Genomic DNA, 20,342 nt, shown 5'->3' with positions numbered 1-20,342 from the left:
TTTTTTATATTACTTTCCTTACCAACAGCACTCTGAGTAACGCGACTAACATTTGTCCTGTATGGTTCATTCTGCCTCGCATCCTCCTCTGCATACATGCTCCTATGTGCTTCTGTCAAAGAAGTCAGGTCAAAGAGGCAATCCTTGTAGATAGACTGGAAAGTGGTAAGGTCTGTGATGTTCCTTAGTTCCTGTGGGAATTCATTCACTGAGAGGAGAATATACTTTTTAATTTGCCACTGCTTTTTTAATAATAGGGTGGAAGAGAGGGAGAATGCAGTTTGTGTGACATGTTTTCACTTTGATTGAAATTATTTGGGAAATCACATCAAATTTCTAATGACAAACCCTGAAGTGGATAAATAGAAATCAGTTAGCTTCTCAACATATTCATTGGCAATCTGGCTTCTTTCTACAGCTATAAATGTAATACAAATCTGATATGCATTTGAAAGAAGTTATGTGAATGTGATGACATAGAAAATAAAGTGCATCTCCCTCTGGTGGCCAAAACACTGAATTAAAAAGTAGAAACGTTGACCTTCCGACCTAATGGCAAATTCAGACTTGCTCATGCATAAATGAAAATGGAGAATGCAGATGTGACTTTTTCCCCCTTCCTATCATAAATACTGTCTTTCAAGCTATTTGAAAGGCTATTGTGGTTGTAAACAACTTCCATTTTCATGCTTTTATACAAGAACCACAAGACTTTGTTGCTGCAGTTAAATTAAACCAATGTTCCTTTTGATTAATTAATATTTATGCTTTTGATTTGAGAGTCTTTGATTGAGTTGGGTTTTTAAAAAAGCAGATACAATATTACATTATTTCTATATCACTGCATGTACCAGAGGCGAAGCAACAGAGGCTGAGACAGACAGTGGGGATTGTGGCATGAAACAAGAAAATGAAGGAGCAGGGGAAGTAATAAACACTGTATTCCACAAAGGCAAGCGGCAAAAAAAATGATCTAAGGAGAAGCATGTGAAGAAATCCTAGCTCGTTTGTCTTTTTCATCCTGAAATGCAAATACATTAATTGTTTATTAAAGGAAACTGATAACATTTTTGCCAATGAAGAAAAACTTTCAGAAACTAAAGATCATGTTTATGAAAAACAAATGGCAGTTTAAAATCTTTGCTAACTTAGAATCACTTTTGATAGAAAAGATTCTCTGTTTAAAGTGATTGCAAAAATATAGCAAGCATTTACCAAGCCACCACATTGACTTTGCCATGACACATAAATTATTATATATAAGTCAAATAGGAAACAGTGTAAATATCATTTAAATATCATCTGTGCTTTTTTGTCCATAGAAAAACCAACTGTGCTGTTAATCAGAGGACATGTTATGAAGAGAACAGGAACTCAAGAGTGAATAAAGTTCACTAAGGAAGCGCAGGTAGTGTCCAGTACTGCAAATGGATGCAAGCTGACTCTTGTGCAGATGTCACTGCAGTACTCCTAATATGTACATATATTTTCTGTAGCATCCTCCATATCAGAAAAAAATAGTTACTGAGCTCTTCAGATGCATGTGTAGGGGTAAAACACAGAAAACAAAAGGCAGCATCATTTCATAGGTACGGTATATATACATGTTACCGAACTAATACATGTTTTTGCAGTAGAGACAGTAGCTTTCATTCTTTCATCCTGTGCACAGAAAAGTGGTAATACCTCTATTAGAAACCTGGTTTCTGTAAAACTGAATCATCTTCCCTTATGACTCTAAATTCAGGGCATCTTCTGTTTAAATGTAATTACTTAAACATAATTTAATTCCCTTGTAGGTTGCATCATGATAGTACCAATAACAACATTTTTAACTACACGTTAATGTACCCTGATAAAGGTAAATAGGGAAAGTCTGACAGTTAAACAAAGGTGGCAACTAAACAAAGATACATTAATTGATTCAAGAAGGGAAAACTCTTCATTGTGGCTCTTGGTAAGATTTAACATCCTCCTGTTGAGGAAGGAAGTGAACCATAGCTTATATGAGCTTGACTCACTGGAGTTGCAGGGAGGAGAGGGGTGCGGGTCACTCCATTTCCCTTGGAAATCAATTACATTCTCCCACTACCTGCTATTATATAATACCAGTATATTACTGTGCTATCTCTCTTTTCCGTTATAAAACTGTCCTACTGCCATTTCCACTTTCAGTGAAGACTAGAACTGACCAGAAATGTTTTATTTAAACATAAAATCCCACATAAAAGTGGAAAGTGAGTTTGATTGAAAATGTCCAACAAAAATCAGGTGCTGATGTCTGACCCTCCTCTCCCCCTTTCTCTCCTGAGGAGTTGTTACAAACTATGCATTTAAACTAATGTATTTTTTTTGAGGCCCTTGTACAGAAACCACAGAACTCCTCTGGGGGAGACTAAAAGCCACATTCTAGCCTGATTTAAAACAAGAAAAAGAACTGCAATCTCTATTCTCCCTAACTTCAGCCCGAGGTAAAATACTCTGTTACCTAGTATGACTACAAGGGGATTCCATAAACCCAGGTCCAAACTGATCACCTGCAAATGTCCACAAGTGATAAGTGCATCACACTATCATATAAACCTATTGTAAATGTTGGTGGTCTCACAGAGATCAGAACTATATACAAATGTGTTTATACTTATATAGCATCATGGAAAAGTAAAGCTGGAGGGGACCTTAGGAGGTCACCTAGTCCAACCTCCTTATTCAAGGCAAGATCATCCCTGCCTAATAAATTCAAATTTTTTGTCTAACCAAATCTTGAAACTACACAAACAATCCTATCGCCAAACTACCAGGCACGTTGCCAAAAACACCCTCAACCTGCCACCCATAGAGCAGGGGATGGGGAAAGTGTCGGTGCCCTGCTATTAAAAGGATGGAAAGTGATTGTTAAAATATGTTTGAGAGCATCACGGCAAAGGACTATAGCCGTCCTGTCCCCTGCCCCCACTACACAGAAAGGCAACCCCCCCCCCCCCCCCGAGTCCACACCAAGCTGACCCCACAGTAAAATTCCTTCCTGACCTAAATGTGGAGATCAGTCTGACCCTGAGCAAAGGGACATCCTATTAAGAGGGGGGTTTTCATTAACTTAAGTTTCCCTCTTTGAATTAATGTTCTAATCTAACCAACTGATTGGCTGCTTAGTGACTAAGATGGCATTGCCTTTGGCTTAAAGTTTTACAATGCAATGGGTTTCCAAGAGGATGGCCATCATACAAATATTTACATTTAACCAATGAAATGCTATTTTCTTTATGAAAAAGTCCTATTTAAGGAGGTTCTTAGAGGTGTAAAAGGCTAATACCAGCCATGCTTTAGAGAGAATTCTAGACAAATCTAAAGACTTTAACAGAGGGGAAAAAAAGCTTTTCCATAGGCTAATTTAACTGTGCTTTCGAATCCTATGGCGGAGATATAAAGGTCTCCGGCATTCTACAGATAGTTTTAAAATATTTAAAGGGTTTTTGCTTTTAGTTAAATTCTATAGGACTTTGCAAAGGTGCATTTTGAATTCTCTGATAGGCTGTCACTGGGGTCAGCAGACATATCTGTAAGCCTTTATAACATGCAACTCTAAGTCTGTTCCTTATTTTTACATCTTGATTGCATTTCATAATGGCAACCAGGCACGCCAGACAGAGTTTTTAGGGCAATTACTACAATTCTCGGGTGGTCACTCTGCATTAGATTTCATGCCTTATAAAACAACATGAGGTGTGCTATAATCACTCAGAAATATACAGCCTTTCATGTCCTATCGCTTAATTAAGGAGGGTGTTTCACAGTAGAGATACTATTACTAGACTGTGGTTTTTAATTTTACTGTATAGTAAAACCTCACTAATTCACAGTAATAACTGGCAGACCCATTGCAGATTACTGAATTTTGTGAATTAGAAAATAAGTGAATATACATATTAAAAAATATACGGCTACTGCAATGCAAAGGGAACTTTGTTTGATCATTCTGACAAATGTAGGTTGGCTTTAATTACAATGATACCTGATAGTTTACTACTGCAGATTTTTTAATTGGAGTAAAAACTTAGCCCCCCCTCCCAGTCTGTGATTGGTCTCCCATGCATATGGACTACAAGGCCCCAGCGAGAGCTGTCTGAGTAGAGCTTGTTACGTTCTGGAGACCTGTTGTTATTGCATTACTGACACCTGGACTATTGCATCTTGGTGCAAGATTTGGGGACATTTATTGAGCTTGTGGAATTGTGAAGTGAGAAACAATAAACTACGCCTGTGTTAACCTGCTAAAATGTTGAAGCTTTTAACATTATGTTTTGATGTCGTTTAAAGGAACAGTAGTAGGTAAATTAGTCACAACATTTGACTGCCTTGAAAAAAACCCTCTCCGTTCCAAGCAGCAGTGTATGCTGATCTCTGGGTGCTTCTGTCATCTTCTTTATAAATCCACTGGGACACTGAAAAGGAAAATACACTATTATTTTTATTAGCTAAGTGCTGCATATTCATGATTGTTAACTCCTCCTCCTCCTTTTACACAACGACTTTTTTCTCCAGCCATTTCTCCCACCTCTCCTCCAATTATTTTCTTGTCATTAGTGTTCATACACAACTGGAATGCTAAAATTTTTCCATACCCATGTAGATTAGCAGTCCGTTCAGTTTACGATTATAGTCAGTGCTACCAGCAATACCCTGTGCCCGTGGTTTATAACCTGAGGATGTAAGAAGACACTTCCCATAATCAGATGTCACAGCAGCGGCTGAGCTCCCCTAGCTGGGCATTCACCAGCGCTTTCTATGGTACACCCCCATCCGCAGGGCAAAGATACCTGTCAGCTGCCGGCTGACTCCATATCCACTGAAACAATCTATGATACGACCATTTCATAACTTCAGTCAGAATTATAAAACTTGTACAAATTCTCACAGGCAGGTTTTTTGTGCAAGTTTTTTTTTTTTGCTCCTTCATCTGGTGGTAGTCCCTGCCAGAGCCAAGGCAGTGAACAAGATGAACTATTGCTCTCAACCAGTGCAGCGACTGCTGTGGGTGAAATTCCTAGCCAGTCCAGCCAGTGGAGGCTTTGACTTCAGTGAGGCTAGCATTTCACTCCAGATTCCTGAGGAAAAATGACATAATGACCTTTCTGTATGCAAGGATGCATTCTGGCCCTATCGCAAGAATCACATGATGTCCTCAAACATGATATTAATCTATTCATTGCCACTGGTCACTGATTACCAAGCCCTTTTACAAATCCAATTTGGTTTATGACCCCCTGAAGCAATGAATTCAAGAGGCTGCCTACATGTTGTGTCAAGAAATAATTCCTTTAACTGGTTTCGAATTTACATGTCACTCTTTTCAATGAAAAACACATCTTTTCTTTTTCTGTGGGAAAAAGGAACTGGCTGCTCTATTTATTTATGCCCGTCATAATCATAAATATCTATTCCAGTCTTTTCCTGACAAGGCTAAATAACCCTACAGAGCTATCTCTCATCATGAGCCCACTTTGGCGCTCTCTGTAGTCAATGGCAAAACTCCTGTTGCTTTCACAGGGAACAGGAGTGGGCTCTGCATATAAGCCCTCCCCATACATCTAGCCATCTGTGTTGAAGTAAATAAAAAGAGCCGTATTAAAGTCAAGCTCAGCTGGAAACAGAAGGGGAGGAGGAAATACCAGCAATTGCTAAATATAAAAAGATAAACAATTCTCAGAAAGTGTTACAAATAATGGATGATAAAAAGCATTACCCTTCCCTGCTTATATTTTTAATTTTTTTCCATGTTTTCTCTTTTTTCTCTTTTGCTGTTATTTATTTGATTTGCATACTGCATAAAATCATTCATGTAATTTATAAAAATGTTTCACAGCAATCTTTGCATGTGATTTATAATATATTACTTTTTAATTTTTTTGGTTCTTTCGAGGCGAGAGACTCATTCAGCACTAATCCTGCAACTTGTTCTGTGCATTTGGATTCTTGTCTTTACAAAATGCTGACTTCACTTAGCTTCAGTATTTGGGTTTGAAGACCCAGGTCTGCAAACCTGAAGTCTGCCATGGCCCCAGTTCAATAAAACATCCCTGATTAAGTCTCATGAAAGTCAGGAAAACTTAAGAATATAGTTACATGCTTTCATGAATCAGGCTCATTAGTTATGTCACATCTGTGATGTCCAGAAAATAAGGATTTACAAGTTCAGCCTAATGACAATATAATAGGCCTCTCTTTCCCACCTCTTTCCACCCAAACAGATGTTCTACAGCATCCCTTTTGTCCCTATCCTTCCATACTTTGTTTAAAGATATTTTCTGGGGGGAAAACATTTTAACAACATACAGCTCTTGCTGGATCAAAGGATTTTTATCTGACTACATAGTAGAACCACTTGGTCCATATGATTTGGTTAAACACAATATTAACTCACACTGAGCTGCAATGTATGAGTCAAGTTACCAACTTTAAGAATTTTCTCACTGCTTATCAAAACTCTACCAACTGCACACCCATCCTAGAGCCCCGTGCAGGGAAGGTTTCTAAATTACTGTCAATGTTTTCCTATACAGAAACCCTTCCTGTTACCCTAGTTATCTAAAATTGACATTATTTAGAAACCTTATGTTACTATCAAAAACTAACCGTTTCTATCTTACATCCTAAGCAAGCTAATCTACAGAGCAGGAGGTCTACTTCATGCATTCCAGTCCTGAAATGAGAAGCCAATAGTAACGGTCCAGGCATGCTATGTCCCAAACAAAGACCGCAGAGGTGCTGTCTGAACAAAAGGATTTCTTTCCCGCTAACAGCCTATGTACACTGTTTCCTACTAATGGCCCGATCCAGCCACCATTGAAATCAATAAAAACCATTGACTTCAGTAGGTCTGAAAGAAATTGTACCAGTACAGAAGTATGTAAGAAAGAACAAAGGCAAAGAAAATCTCTCTCTCTCTCTCAAGCTGGCTATTTATATAGACCTCAGCACACTAGGATAATTCTGAGGAGAGGTGGTTGGAAAATGTTTTTATTGCTCAAGCAAATAAATAAATAAATTAACCCAACTTATTGCTGAAAACTGCCAAACCCTTTTAGGTTTTTGGTTTTCCAATTAAAAAAATTTTTTTTTTAAGGAAAAACACATTTTCTAGGAAATGTTCTCTTTAATTGGATTGAAAACACAATTTTTGGTCAAAAAAGCTTCAGTAGGAAATGTTTGACCAATCTCACTTCTGTGCCATTTGTCAAACCAGGGAAGGGGTTTTTAAAAACATAATTATTTGGTGCATTTCCCCTTTCTAGGACCTCCACATTTTCCTCTCCACCAAACAGGGATTTTGAATAGCTCTAGATTAGTGTCAGAGCATAAAGCCTTCATTAGTTGTCTACAGTAGGAGAATCCCATCTCCTGCTCCCAGCTCATGGCTGTGGAAGAGAAAGGGTGATGGTAAGGAGGGAGGAGAACAAATAGAAGCAATGGAAATATGACCCAAAAGGGTCCTTTCAATAGTTTTACGTGTTATTATGTTTGTTGGAGTTTCCCTCCTTTCCCTTGAATATGCATTATATTTTATTTAATTTCAAATCTAATGCTTGCATAACTTCAGAAGCTTTATTGCTCAGATCTCCGCCCTGGAAACCTTTATACCCATGAGAATTCCCATTAAAGTCAAAGCTCTTATTGAAGTCAGAAGGACTATTCAGGTGGACAGAATTATTCATATGCATAAACTGCATCAGGCAATATTTTGGTCCAAGTTTCCTAGCAGCACATCTTGTTTCTAGAAGCTTATTGGACCAAGGTTTGTTTATGGCCTTACTTTGGGAAGCACCATTGTAATATCCCCACAGGACTTCAAAAAAGCCCAAGGTTTTCTAAGGAAGATGCTTGGACATGTTGAGATGTTTCTATTAAAAAAGTTGTAATTATTTTTCTATTTCATCTTAATTATAATTCAGTCACTCCAACAGGATTTCCCATTGTAAATTATGTTGATATGAAAGAGAAACATGGAGCAGAAACCTAATGCAATATGCTAGTTCTTTATGGAAAAGCACCACTTTCGCATGGCTGCTACCACGTCCCCTTCTGTCTATGCTTAGCTGAATACAGACATACTGAATGTGGCCTTTTTTCCTCTTCTGGTAAAGGCAAGGAGTGATGATAGAAAAGCTATTCGAAATAATATACATACTTGATTGAAATCACTTCATTATGATACTGTTTCGTGCATGAAATTCCCATTGACTTCCTTGGTAATTCTTCACATTAACAACGACATCAGCAGACCCTCATTTGCCTTTTGTGTTTAGCTCATTGGGTGCCCTGCAAAATACAAGAAGCAAGGTTTGTTTGGTAATGTATTTTATTGGACCAATTATATAGTTTGGAGAGGTGTTAGTCAAGTTTTTGGGCACAAATGCCCTTACTCAGGTTTTGCGGAGAAGGAAGCAGGAACAACCTATCCCTAATACCATGTAAGAGTTTAAGTTTGTACTACTATGCAGTACTGCTGCTGGAAGATGCTGACTATGGCTTCTCCTGCAAAGGGACCCAGACAGGATCCGGATGAGTTTCTGCTGTGAATCATAATGTGTTGTTAACAGAAATGGCTCGGTATTTAAATAAAAATAGAGGTCATTCAAATTAGTTTAAAAAGAGAGCAGGATGTGCTGCTGTGTAACTAATGCGCGGTTCAGTAAATTACCAGACAGATGTTTCGCCACCTACAGTACCTGCACCACTGCCTGATGTTTCAGGATGCAGATTGCGCTGTCTAAAGAAGAGCAAAAATTGATCTAGTTATTGAAGAGTAATTAGCTCTGTCTAGACTGACTATTACAGGGGTGGACTGACCGGTTCATAAACCAATAAGCTATGCCACAAGCACAGTACAAAGAGAACCTATATCTTCTTCCCTGCTGTGAAGAGAAAACTAACTGCCACTCTTCTCCAGTGCTCTCCAGTGCACTCTCTTTAAGTTAACATGAGTGATGCTGGTGTGTGGTACTACTGAAAGCTAGGAAAAATGACTGCAAATATGTGTTGTTGGGGAAATTTTCACAGGGTTTTTTTCCCCCTCTTTTCTGACCATTGCTCAGTGCACAACACTTAGAAAATGTGTACTGTTCAGAAATAACTCACAGCCAAGCAGACTGACACAGGTACTTCATTCAGTGTCTGAATTCTAACTGATCAGTTATTGCCTTGTTTCGCAGGCATCCATTGATTGCATATACAAACTGAAGTACTATTTAAACCTTTTTCAGTTGTCCTCTGCAAAATTTTACTCATTTCCATTGGCATCATTCTGAGACAGCAATGCACAACATGCTGAACTTTTAAGGGTTCGCATCTTTACTTCATTTTTCATATTTCGGTTATTTAATGTTCATGACATAACCACTCAAACGCTCCACAGCACTTAGTATACTTTTTCACACCTCTTGTTTCTTCTCTAGTAAAAACAGAGTCCCATATAATTATGACATCACAAAATGTTCTCAGTTTTTGCTGGGAACAAGAAGTACAACCACAGTATTCATCGCCTTGAGGTTTCAGTGACATTACTGAAGTTTTAATTAGCAATTAGTAATGAACTATTGAACAATATTTAAATAAACAAAGGGATACTAAATTCAGGTTCTCTAATTAGGAAGACTTTTGGATCTTTTCTATGTATCCTGCATGATTTTAGCAACGAATAATCTCAAACACATGAGTTTACAAATTAACAGCTTTATACCAGATCTGAAAAACAGAAAACATTTTTTGAAATTCAATTGAGGGGTGTTTTTTTCTAGTAACTTTACTTCAATACCATTCAGAAGCGCAGATTACAGACTGCTAAATAGCTAAGCTTTGGTACCACCTTATGTAGTTTTCAAGATATCAGCATCTACTGGTACCAGGTAAGGGTGAACACGGTGGATTAAAAGGCAGGATGATCATCAGAAGGTTATGATTTTAAGGTCCAAGACCTAGTCATTGTGAATCACAAAGAGTAGCAAGCACTGATGAACATGACGCTAGGCACCAGTCCTTTAATCTCTTATGTACATGTTAGTCACTCAAGTGAAATACTTGTGGAGAATCTGTAGTAGTTAAGGACTCAGGACCCTAGATCTTTAGGAATCCCAGCTTGTTTTGATGTTTATCCCTGATGCCTCACAAGATATCATATTTTAAAACCATCATTCATGTGCTGGACCAGGTAAAATTAGAGCCATTTGCCAGAAAGGCCAGGCTTTTTTCAGCATCTCAGATACCCTAAGATAGTCTGTCACTGGGCAGTGAAGAGCAATTACATTTAAATTCAAAGTTCTTATTGTACCTTTCTAATCCTAAATTTCTGAAAAGATTAGCCGCTTATAGAAAGCATAATAGCATCTGCAGCCACTCCAGGTAGCATAAAAATTATAAAGGTTGGCAAACTCTGTGGATCAGAGTATAAACTAATCAGCGGCTGGGATTAGGAGGGAATTTCCTCCACATTGGTATAGGCTTACTCAAATACTAAATGAAGCCCATCATTATATTTTGCTTTTAATAACTCAGGTGACATTTGCCATATCCTATCACAGAGCCTAATGTCAATGTGAATTTTATCTCAGTAAGGCCCTCCAGGTTCAGCCTCAAAATACGTGTCCACTGCTTTGCTTAATGCTAATGCAATGGCAGGTTGGGTGTTTCAATGTTTAAACAATTTCTGAACACAGTAAGGATTGCTCGGAAAAGGTGTTAAGAAAGAGGGCAAGGGTGGGAATTCCTGCAAACAAGGCTTTGATAGAGCACAAATGTCAAGGTAGGTGACTGTTTTTCAGTTCTCTCTCCTAAAGCTATCCCTTTAACTTGGGAACTGCTGTGAATCTGCAATCAAACCACATTCAGAGAACAGTTTTTCTAGCATGTCTGCAGCTACATTGAAATGGTAATTTTGTCATGTTATTCATAAGCTGAGTTTCTCTACTGAGGAGAAAATAAACGGAAGGAAAATGCCTTTCCTATATAGTTAGAACAAAACTAATTTGGGAGAGGCCTTAACACAGTTGGGGCTGGGGTGAGCAACTGCACCATTGATTTAGCTAAAGTGAGCTTTAAATGGCACTTAAGGAATTCTCTGCTCTTCTTCTGCCCCCTCCAAAATCAGCTCTTGAGATGCTCTGCAACAGGAGACATATCAGGAGGAGAACATATCAAAGGGAGCCTCTCTCCTAGGATCAGGATCAGGACTTCTTTATATGTGAGCTAGCAGAAATAGCACATACATCAGAGAGTTGGCATGCATTCTGCAGCAGAATAAGGGCACCCAGCAATGCTCCTTTTTTGTTATTAATTCTTCTGATTTGATAATATTATATTAGTCCCTCTAGGCCCCCAGAGTGTTCAGACTGTACACAGATAGGTAATAGTCTCTGTTCCAGAATGGTCATATCCTGGACTCCAGTCCTGCAAATGCTTACCTGCATGTGTCACTTCACTCCCATGGGTATGGCAGTGAAGTCAAGGGACTGTGTGCATGAGTACAGCAGTGCATATGATTATGTGAGCCCAGTTTTATGACAAAATTTGGCCCTACTTCATGTGCTCACTGATCATTAACACTTGTTTCATAAACCTAGGCCTATTTTTCGGAATGGTTTTGTGGAAAGCATAAAGCGACAACTGGGAATTACTTGAATTCCCCGCTGTAACGGGGTGAGGTGAGTGGGCACCAGAATGATGCTTTCCAGGGACCTGTTACGGCAACAGCTGCAGCTAGCGGGTAGGGAGCCAGGGTGGTAGCAGCTGCAGCCAGGGTCTTTGAAGCTTAGGTAAGACTCTCTGGTGCTCGTGCCCCTTTCTGGCTCTCCACTATCTCTTCCCATGGCATCAAAACTGCTAGTTACACCTCTGATTCTGATCATTACCGTGGACGGATACACCTTGTTTGAAACTTTACCTCTGAATTTTTCCAGCTTTGTTATATAAACAAGCTGAATTTTATACATATGCAGACGTACACGCAAACACACACACAAGAATACTTTGTGTAAACACACCCACGCACTATTTTTAAGGAGAAAATAAAACCACTTACTAAAAATAGAAATGTATTGGTAAAGGGAATTCCGCAAATATGTATTTATCTAGGCTAGGAAACAATGTACAAACAAAGTAAGTATCTCCTTAAACAAAGATCCGGGTCGCTCATTCGAGGTGCTCACTAAAAGACAATACAGAAAACATTTTCCTTAAAGAAAGAACAATAGGTGAGGTTTTTGTTAAATTATTTGTTTATCATATTGCATTTAATATGAGCAGATGTTTTCTTCTCTGCATCTATCACTGCAATTATAGGAGACAGGAAATACGCAGGGAGAAAAGTTTGTTTTCACAAGACAGTAAATGTTTTATTTGTGTCTAAGACCCAGTTTTTCGGAGATAGTTCATAAGTTCTTTTACTTAAACACCTAGTGGGATTTTCAAATGTGCCTAGACAGCTTCGGTGTCTAATTTAATTGAAAAATCAGTAGGTATTATGCACATAACTCACTAAAGTAACTCTGGGTATCTCTTAGCATCTGAATACCTTTGAAAATGTGGCTGTTCGGCATTTTTTTAAATGTTAGTTGTAGTAATGATGGGCCCAATCCTGTGGGATGCTGAGTGCCCCCAACTCCGATTGGCACCTGTAGAAGTTGAGGCACTTCACAGGATCAAGTCATTTATCTGCATACCTTCTCCAAATGAAATCAGGGTAAGTGTTTACTACTAAGTGATTTCTGGAAAACCCTTACGATAAGTAATATAAAAAGAAAAAGCCTTGCAGAAAATGACATGTTATTAGTTAAGTAAAAAGACAGCACTACACTAAACACCATCCCTGAAACAGCTAGATTGGTAGCAAACCACTTTTCAGAGAAACTGCTGTCGAGGTACAGATACTTAATATCTCCAGAAATACCTATGCATAGTGCAAGACATAAAGAAACATACTTTCCAGAAGTATAATTGTGTCTCATTCCTGCAAAATATATTGCTGATCTCTGATACAGTGCATGTGCCTTGGCAAAATATACTGTACATAAAGCAGAATGTTAGGTCTAGATTCCCACGCCAAATTTATTTATGTGTGATCTGGCCCTCACATCTCTTCTTATCATAAATCCCTGGCACAGGGCTTTTCAGTGAAGCAAGGGTCCATAAGCATCCCCTCACAAAAATGTTCCCAACCTCCCTGCCCAGTGAAGGGGGGAGTTTCTACTCCCTGGGCACATCTACATGTGGTATTAATGTGACACAATAAAATCTGGCACAGTTTGCACCAGAGTTTATTGGTCCCGGGTGCAGCGTTTACATATGAGCTCTGGACTGCAGCACACTGAACTGAGACAGAGCAGCCCTGGCTGGCAGGGGGCTTGGTGAGTCAGCATGCCAGTCCAGAGCTGCTCCACCCCAACTCAGTGTGCTGCGCAGGGGCTGGCTGGGGCACAAGGTGCCACGATGTGGGGCTAGCTGGGAGGCAGGTCCTACACTGTAGCACCCGCATGCCCCAGGCAGTGCCAGTCACCATCTACATGTGTGTTGCAGTGGAATAACTAACTCCACTACAGGATAATACTTGCATCAGGCGGTGTTATCCTACAGTGGAGTTAATTAGTTTACTCTGGTCTAATAGGGACAAATGTGTAAACGGTGACATTACTGTGGAGCTAATTAGTCAACTCCACAGTAAAGCATCTCTTGTACCCCCTGTTACTAAGAGGCTGCAAGATGCACTGTATCAGCCTTTGAAAACTGTCCCATCAGTATACCAGCTCTAGCGAGCAGAAGGCATGGCAGGAGAAACCGGCTTGTGAGAGGCATGAGCTTCGTCAAATGGTTCTCTCTCCAAACCAGTAACTCTTTAAGGTGCCACTCTCCCCTGCCTTTTGCCTGACTTGAGACTAACACATCTAACCATCTTTCTAGCTTGTAACAGGAAATCTATTCACCTGCTTTGCAACAGTGAATCAATATGATTTTATTTGCCTTTAAAAAAAACCTGCTTGCTTTTGATGAGAGGAGCTTTGCAAGGAGGACTTAAAAACTTCACATTTAGGCAACCTTCCTATTGTGTTCTTGCATTCAAAGGAATTTAGATAGGTTCCTAGTAAGAAATAAATTATCAGTGTATAAACAAACTCCTTTCTGATATGAAGACTGAACTCGTGTCTCCTGAAAGTTGCTGATAGACTCCAAGAAAAGGTGCCCTTTTCCTTTCATTGTCAAATAGAGGTGATCCTGTGTTTTCCTCCACCGCCAGTGGTTATGTCATCTGTGGGGTCAGTCTCCAGCTTCTTGAACATGGCTTGGTTGTTTATGAAACGTAAAATCAACATCAACAATCAGTATCAACTTCAAGAAGGGAGCCTTGGGCTAACAAAGAAAAAAAATCTCATTTTTTTCCCACAATGGGAAAAATCTATACACAGGCACTACCTAAGGGCTTTCATTGCCTTGGGCACAGAAGGAATCCACATTTAGAGAGTGCAGTCTAAATATTTTCACTCACTGAGCTCATCATTTATTTCAGTAGCAGTTTTCCCTATGTGAGGCAACTTTGCCAGACATGAATCCACCTTTAGTTTAAAAATGAAACAGGGATTATTCTCCCATTAGCACAGGGAGGGGAGGGACTTTTAGATATAGCCCTATTTAATGTCATCATCACTGACTGAAAGGAACTCAAGATATCCCGTTTCTACAGTGCTAAAATATAGCCTGAGTCTGAACAACTGCAAATTATGCCGGGTCATTAGGGCTTCACATTTCAGCTGAAGTATCCAGGAAGGAAAGCTCCAAGCAGGATCAGGTGAGTGCGGGGCAAGGAGCGGGGAGCAGCTCTGTGAGCCTTCAGCTGAACTCTAAATAAAATGCAGCGCAAGTGTACCCCTGACACTTCTCAGTCATTTGCAGCTAATGATCATGGAACAATATTTTTCATCAGAAGGATCTTCACAGAAAGCAGCCTTCTCCCACCTACGTGTCTGAGCGTACCTTTGCACACTTTCCATTCTTCAAGGGCACTTGGATACAATTCTCCAGTCGATTTGCTCAGATCACATGTGGTTCCTCTTTCTGGCTCCTATAAAACAGCTTTTAAAAATGATGGGTAGGAGGAAATTCCTCTCCTTCAAATGTTTTTTCCTGTCCTAAATACTGAGGAATAGTTCCTAAGACAGTTCCCACTTCTTGCACATGTTTGTGCCTCTCTACATAATAGTGGAAGGGAATACACCAAGAGGATGTACAAAACCAAATCTTTACACAATTTGACTAGGCTTAGACTTTCAGAGTTTGCTTACAACAGTTCGACTATCTCCAAGGAATCCTTTGACATTCAGTGTGGGTGATTAACCATTCAAACAACCTATTAAGAGGTGGTGGATTCCCTATTAATGAAGTATTTAAATCAGAGTGCATGCCTGGATTTGTTTCTAAAATTATATATTCTAATTTACCAACAAGACATGGATTCTTTGCACGAATTCTGGCTGCTGTTTTACTGAAGATCAGATTAGACCTGTGATAATTATGATGCTTCCTTTTAGCTTTAAAATCTATGGCTCAATGAATAAAATACTAAAACCAGTAGCATGGAGTCTATTTTTTCAAACGCTAAGCAAGAAGTCTGGCACTTAGCCAATTAGCATAATGGCAGTGAGAAAGATATAGCATAGGTCCGCAAAGAGGTCACTTGAAAACCAAGTTAAAATGTTAATAAAGTTTTGCAAAGTTCTACCAGAAAGTAAACTTTTCTGCAGTGAAACCCAGCCTGTCCAGGACTTCAACATAATAATTCAAAATGGTGGACAATGGACTCTGACTTCGATTACTGCCCGTCAGAAATCAAACTAATGACACTAGCTAGTAGCTGAATCCCTTTCTGTCTTCTAAGAGAAGTTTTCGAAAAAGGCTTAATCATATTTAAGGGAATCCAACTCAGTATATTATTTATTCTTCTAAAACCAGGCTCCCTTCAAGTTCCTATCAAGTTCTGGGATGAAGTAGTTTTAGGTTACACAGCTAAAATCATGTTAACCTTTATTTCACTGGTTTTAAGCAAATGATCCTACAACCTTTGCAAACAGGACTGAACATATATTCACAAGTAATTTATGTGATTGTGTCAAATAAAACATGAAATTCTACAGAAACAGACTTTTTTCGGCTCTGGACCAGAATATAGTACTGTTATAGGAAGGAGGAAAGGTAACGGTAAAGGTAAAATGTAAAAGGCAAAGGTAAAAGTCACTCAAAAGTCCTCTGCTTTTGTTCATCTTCTGCTAAAATGCTTCTGCCCCACCCCTGAGAGAACCAAATTTACAGTAACTTAATGAGGCATGCTTCTGTATAAAACTTATGTCATCCAAACAGAAAATGTGACACAGGCGATCAATCACACAACTCAAGTGATAGGTTGTGAATATAGAATACTTGAAGCAAGCGGTCTATGAATAACCCTTTTGTAGGAACACATTCATTTACAACATTTGTTGAATGGTGTTAATTAACAAACATACATAAAACATATTCAAGACATGGACAATTCATACATAAAAGAAATGTATCTGAGGAATAAGTTGCTTCCTGAGCATAATGCGTCTAGTTTCTGTAGAAATTAATGTTCACATAAATGACTTGTGAATACGTGCTCAGTCCTGTTTGCAAAGGTTGTAGGATCCTTTGCTTAAAACCAGTGAAATAAAGGTTAACATGATTTTGCAAAAATAAACTGTTCAGTGCAGGGCTGTCTCCATGTACTTCTATGTAATAGGAAATACATACCGACATCAGGAATTTCATCCATCACCTGCAAACAAGCACACTTGCTGCAAGTCTGTTATCGATACTGAAAACTGAATACAGTCCCCACTACAGGGGGTGTTACAGGGAAGGGTACAAGGAAGCATGGTTAGGGCAACCCTGTACCTAACTAAACAAGGCTCTTCGACAGCAATGGTGGCTGAAGAACTGAAATGGGGAACCAAAGCTTCTGCCAGTAGTCCCTGTGCAAGTGCCAAAGGAAGAATTAATGCCCTCTTGTAAATCTGGAACTTGTATGCAGGTGGCCAGGATGGAGAGGATGCTGCCATGCAGGTATGAATAACAGAGTTTGGGTGTGTAAGTCATTCTAGAAGAGCTTCTCATTACTTAAGATATTTGAAGATAGGCTGGAAGAAATCTTTGACAACATAATAAATGGAATAATTCTGTACTGGCAAGGCTCTAACAGGTCTTTTCCAGATCCAAGTTCTTTTCCAGATCTACTTACCCTGTTGCAATCCTGAAAAACCTAAGTCACGTTTTCATACCTAGGTCACACTTTCATAACCTCTAACCAACAAAAAGAGGTCAGATAGGCCCATTCCCACTGGCTCAGACACAACTATCGCTGAATTTGATGGTATTACTGTCTACAGGGCTGGATATTTTATATGCCCTACAAAAATAACAACAGGAATTCTTTTATAATTACTTAATTGTTACACAATATTGTTCCTGTTAATTCTACCTCCCTTATTCAGCTACATGCCTCAACAAGCTGGAAAAATGTATGTAAGATGAGGAGGAACACCATGCAAACACACACAGCCAGTTAGTTACACATAGTTAAAACTAAGGTGAAATCCTGGCCTCACTGAGGTCAACTAGAGTCTGACTTCCTAAGGGTCAGGATTTTCCCGTAATATTAAATGAATATTTATTTTAGACAACTAATTCAAGCTGCAGGTCTTCTACAATAAGATTTGTAATGTAACTTCCTGTTTATTTTGTAATTGAACGTTAAGGATAATTATAACATGGACACACAGACAAATCTTAAAAACGAGTAGGAGCTAACATTTTTTACCATTAAAAACAAGCAAAATCATATTACTAAAAAGGTCAATACACAGGGCCTAACTTTCACTTGCATTAAGGACCTTTTACATTGGTCTGGAAACATAGCAAAAAGCTGTTGGAATGATTAAAAAGATCATTGGACGCTTAACCTATTGGATATGTTAAGGAGTCACCACCCTTACTGACATGTGCCACTTCTGAAGACTTTGTTCTTATCTACTCTTATGTAATTCACATAGACTATTTTGAAGGCATTCATCATGAATTCCCAAAACAAGAGTACTGCAGTCTTTCTAGACATCTATTACTAGGACTGCAAACAGCAGAAAAAAATTATAGCATCTGTGTTTTCTTCAACTATGTATGCATGTGATTAAGAAGATCTCCACTAATTAAAAGCAGATATTTGGCCTAAGACACAAAGTTTGAATGCAGAGCCAAACACTCTTGCTTCCCCTGGTAGTCACCCGTCTCTAGCTACTGCTTAAAGAATCTCAGTAATGGCTCATACAAATACTTTGGTGATGAAATCTCTTTGCTTTTAGAATGGACCAGATCATGCCAAAAAACTGGAATTTCAATAATGTGCCAAAGAAGTGTGCCTCCAAGTTGACTAAAATAAATGAAAATCCTTCCCATCTGTCATCAATGCAGCAGACCCAGTCCCGGGGCATAGGGTTTATCCCAGGGAAAACTGGAGATGTTTCTGGGAGCCCCTTGTTAAAATATTGGCGGCTCATCGCTACCCTGGTACCTGCACTGTGCTGCCAGCAGCTGATTTGACTGCACTGTCATCAGCTATTTTGAAGACTGGAACAAAATGTACAGTAAAGTGAGTAGTACTGTATGTCCTCTAATATTGAACCAGAATATGGACCTGATCTTCTGACAGCGCAAGACACCTTTGGTTTCAAAACAGACAGCAGAGAAGGATGCAAGCAGTATTACTCCCATCAGATTGCAATATAGTAATGCACAGTGGAAAGGGAAAGTCTCCTCTTCCTGGAGGCCCAGCTGATTGTCTCATCTCAGGGTGCTGCAGGATTTTCAGAAACAACAGTTTGTGGCTCCGGACTTAATTCTACAACTTATTAAAAAGCGAAATAAAACAAAACCTAGTGTTTGTTTCTATGTAAATTGTTTATTTCATTAGCCTCTAAACTCTGTCAGATATTAAATGTTTTATTAAATGTCCTATTTTCCATTTAAGTTATGTATTACTGTTTCCTAAATGATAGGATAGGCAAGCTATCATCAGTTTTTGGGTACTAAAATGGAGGTACAATATCAAACAGATGTCCTGGATAGCATTGGCTCATTCCACCTGTCAGGGACAGTGACTGACGATCACTGAAACATCCTACAATCCAGGTGTTGACCTTATTTTTAAAAGCAGTATATGCTGCCACTGCACACTTTGACTCCAGGACACAGAGAATCATCTTTCCACCTGCCTCTTTCCATGAAGCCTAGCTAGCAATATCCATGAGGAAGCTAGAACAGATCCTTCTTCAACAAACTGAGAGCAGGGAAAGAAGGTGTATGAAGAGAAATGGTCAGAGTAAACTGAACTCCTTTCTTCAGCAATGATTACAATTAAAGTCAAGAGTATCTAACCACTTCAATTAACTGGAAATACTACATTTAGTGAAAAATGCATATTGATTATTCAGTTTGACTTACAAAATATGGGGTAGATTCTGAGCTATATTGCTTTAAATCTAGCATTTAAATCTTACTTTGAGTTTACTATGTGACAAGTGAGACTCTGTCCCTATGTTAATTAAGTAGGACTATCAACATTTACATACTGGGATAGGGGAAAACCAAGGGGAAAGGTTTAAACTGCTTCTTCTGAATGAAATGCTTAGAATGTAAAAGACTATGAAATTATTTTGGTATTATGTATTATGCAATAGAAATAGGAAAACAAACAGCTTTATGGCTTAAAAGTACCTCCCAACTATTGAATAGATCCTCCCAACAGACCTGGGAGGTAAATATGATGGGAACACTTACGTTAAGGGGGAAAAATCCCTTAGGACTAGTTCATGGAAGTGCAAGATTTTATTAATAATAAACAGAGAGGGTGGGTATCCCTAACCTCAAGGTCACAAAAACCAAGTAGGAGGCACTAGAGGATAGAAACACAAACCAGCGCTCTGAAGTCATTGTCTAATTAAGGATTCCAAGGAACCTCTGTTTTATGCGCTCTCCTGTCTTGAAGCATTCACTCCGCGAACATTCAAATGCCACCGGGAGACTGACATGCTACTTGTTAGGTCAACAGTCCCATTGAGATTTCTTCTCATCGGCTTCATCAGATTCAGGGTCAAGTATATACGCTGGGCAAATAACACTGCACCAGTGTAAATAACACTGAACCGGGCTCTTGCATTTTGGGGTTTTTTTTTTAAATGGCATGGAAATTAAAAGTGTGTGTCGCGTGCGTGTGTGTGTGTGTGTTAAATAATTCAGAT

The sequence above is a fragment of the Alligator mississippiensis genome, chromosome 1 (assembly GCF_030867095.1).
Source record: "Alligator mississippiensis isolate rAllMis1 chromosome 1, rAllMis1, whole genome shotgun sequence".
Lineage (NCBI taxonomy): Eukaryota > Metazoa > Chordata > Crocodylia > Alligatoridae > Alligator > Alligator mississippiensis.
Note: the sequence above shows the minus strand (reverse complement) of the source record.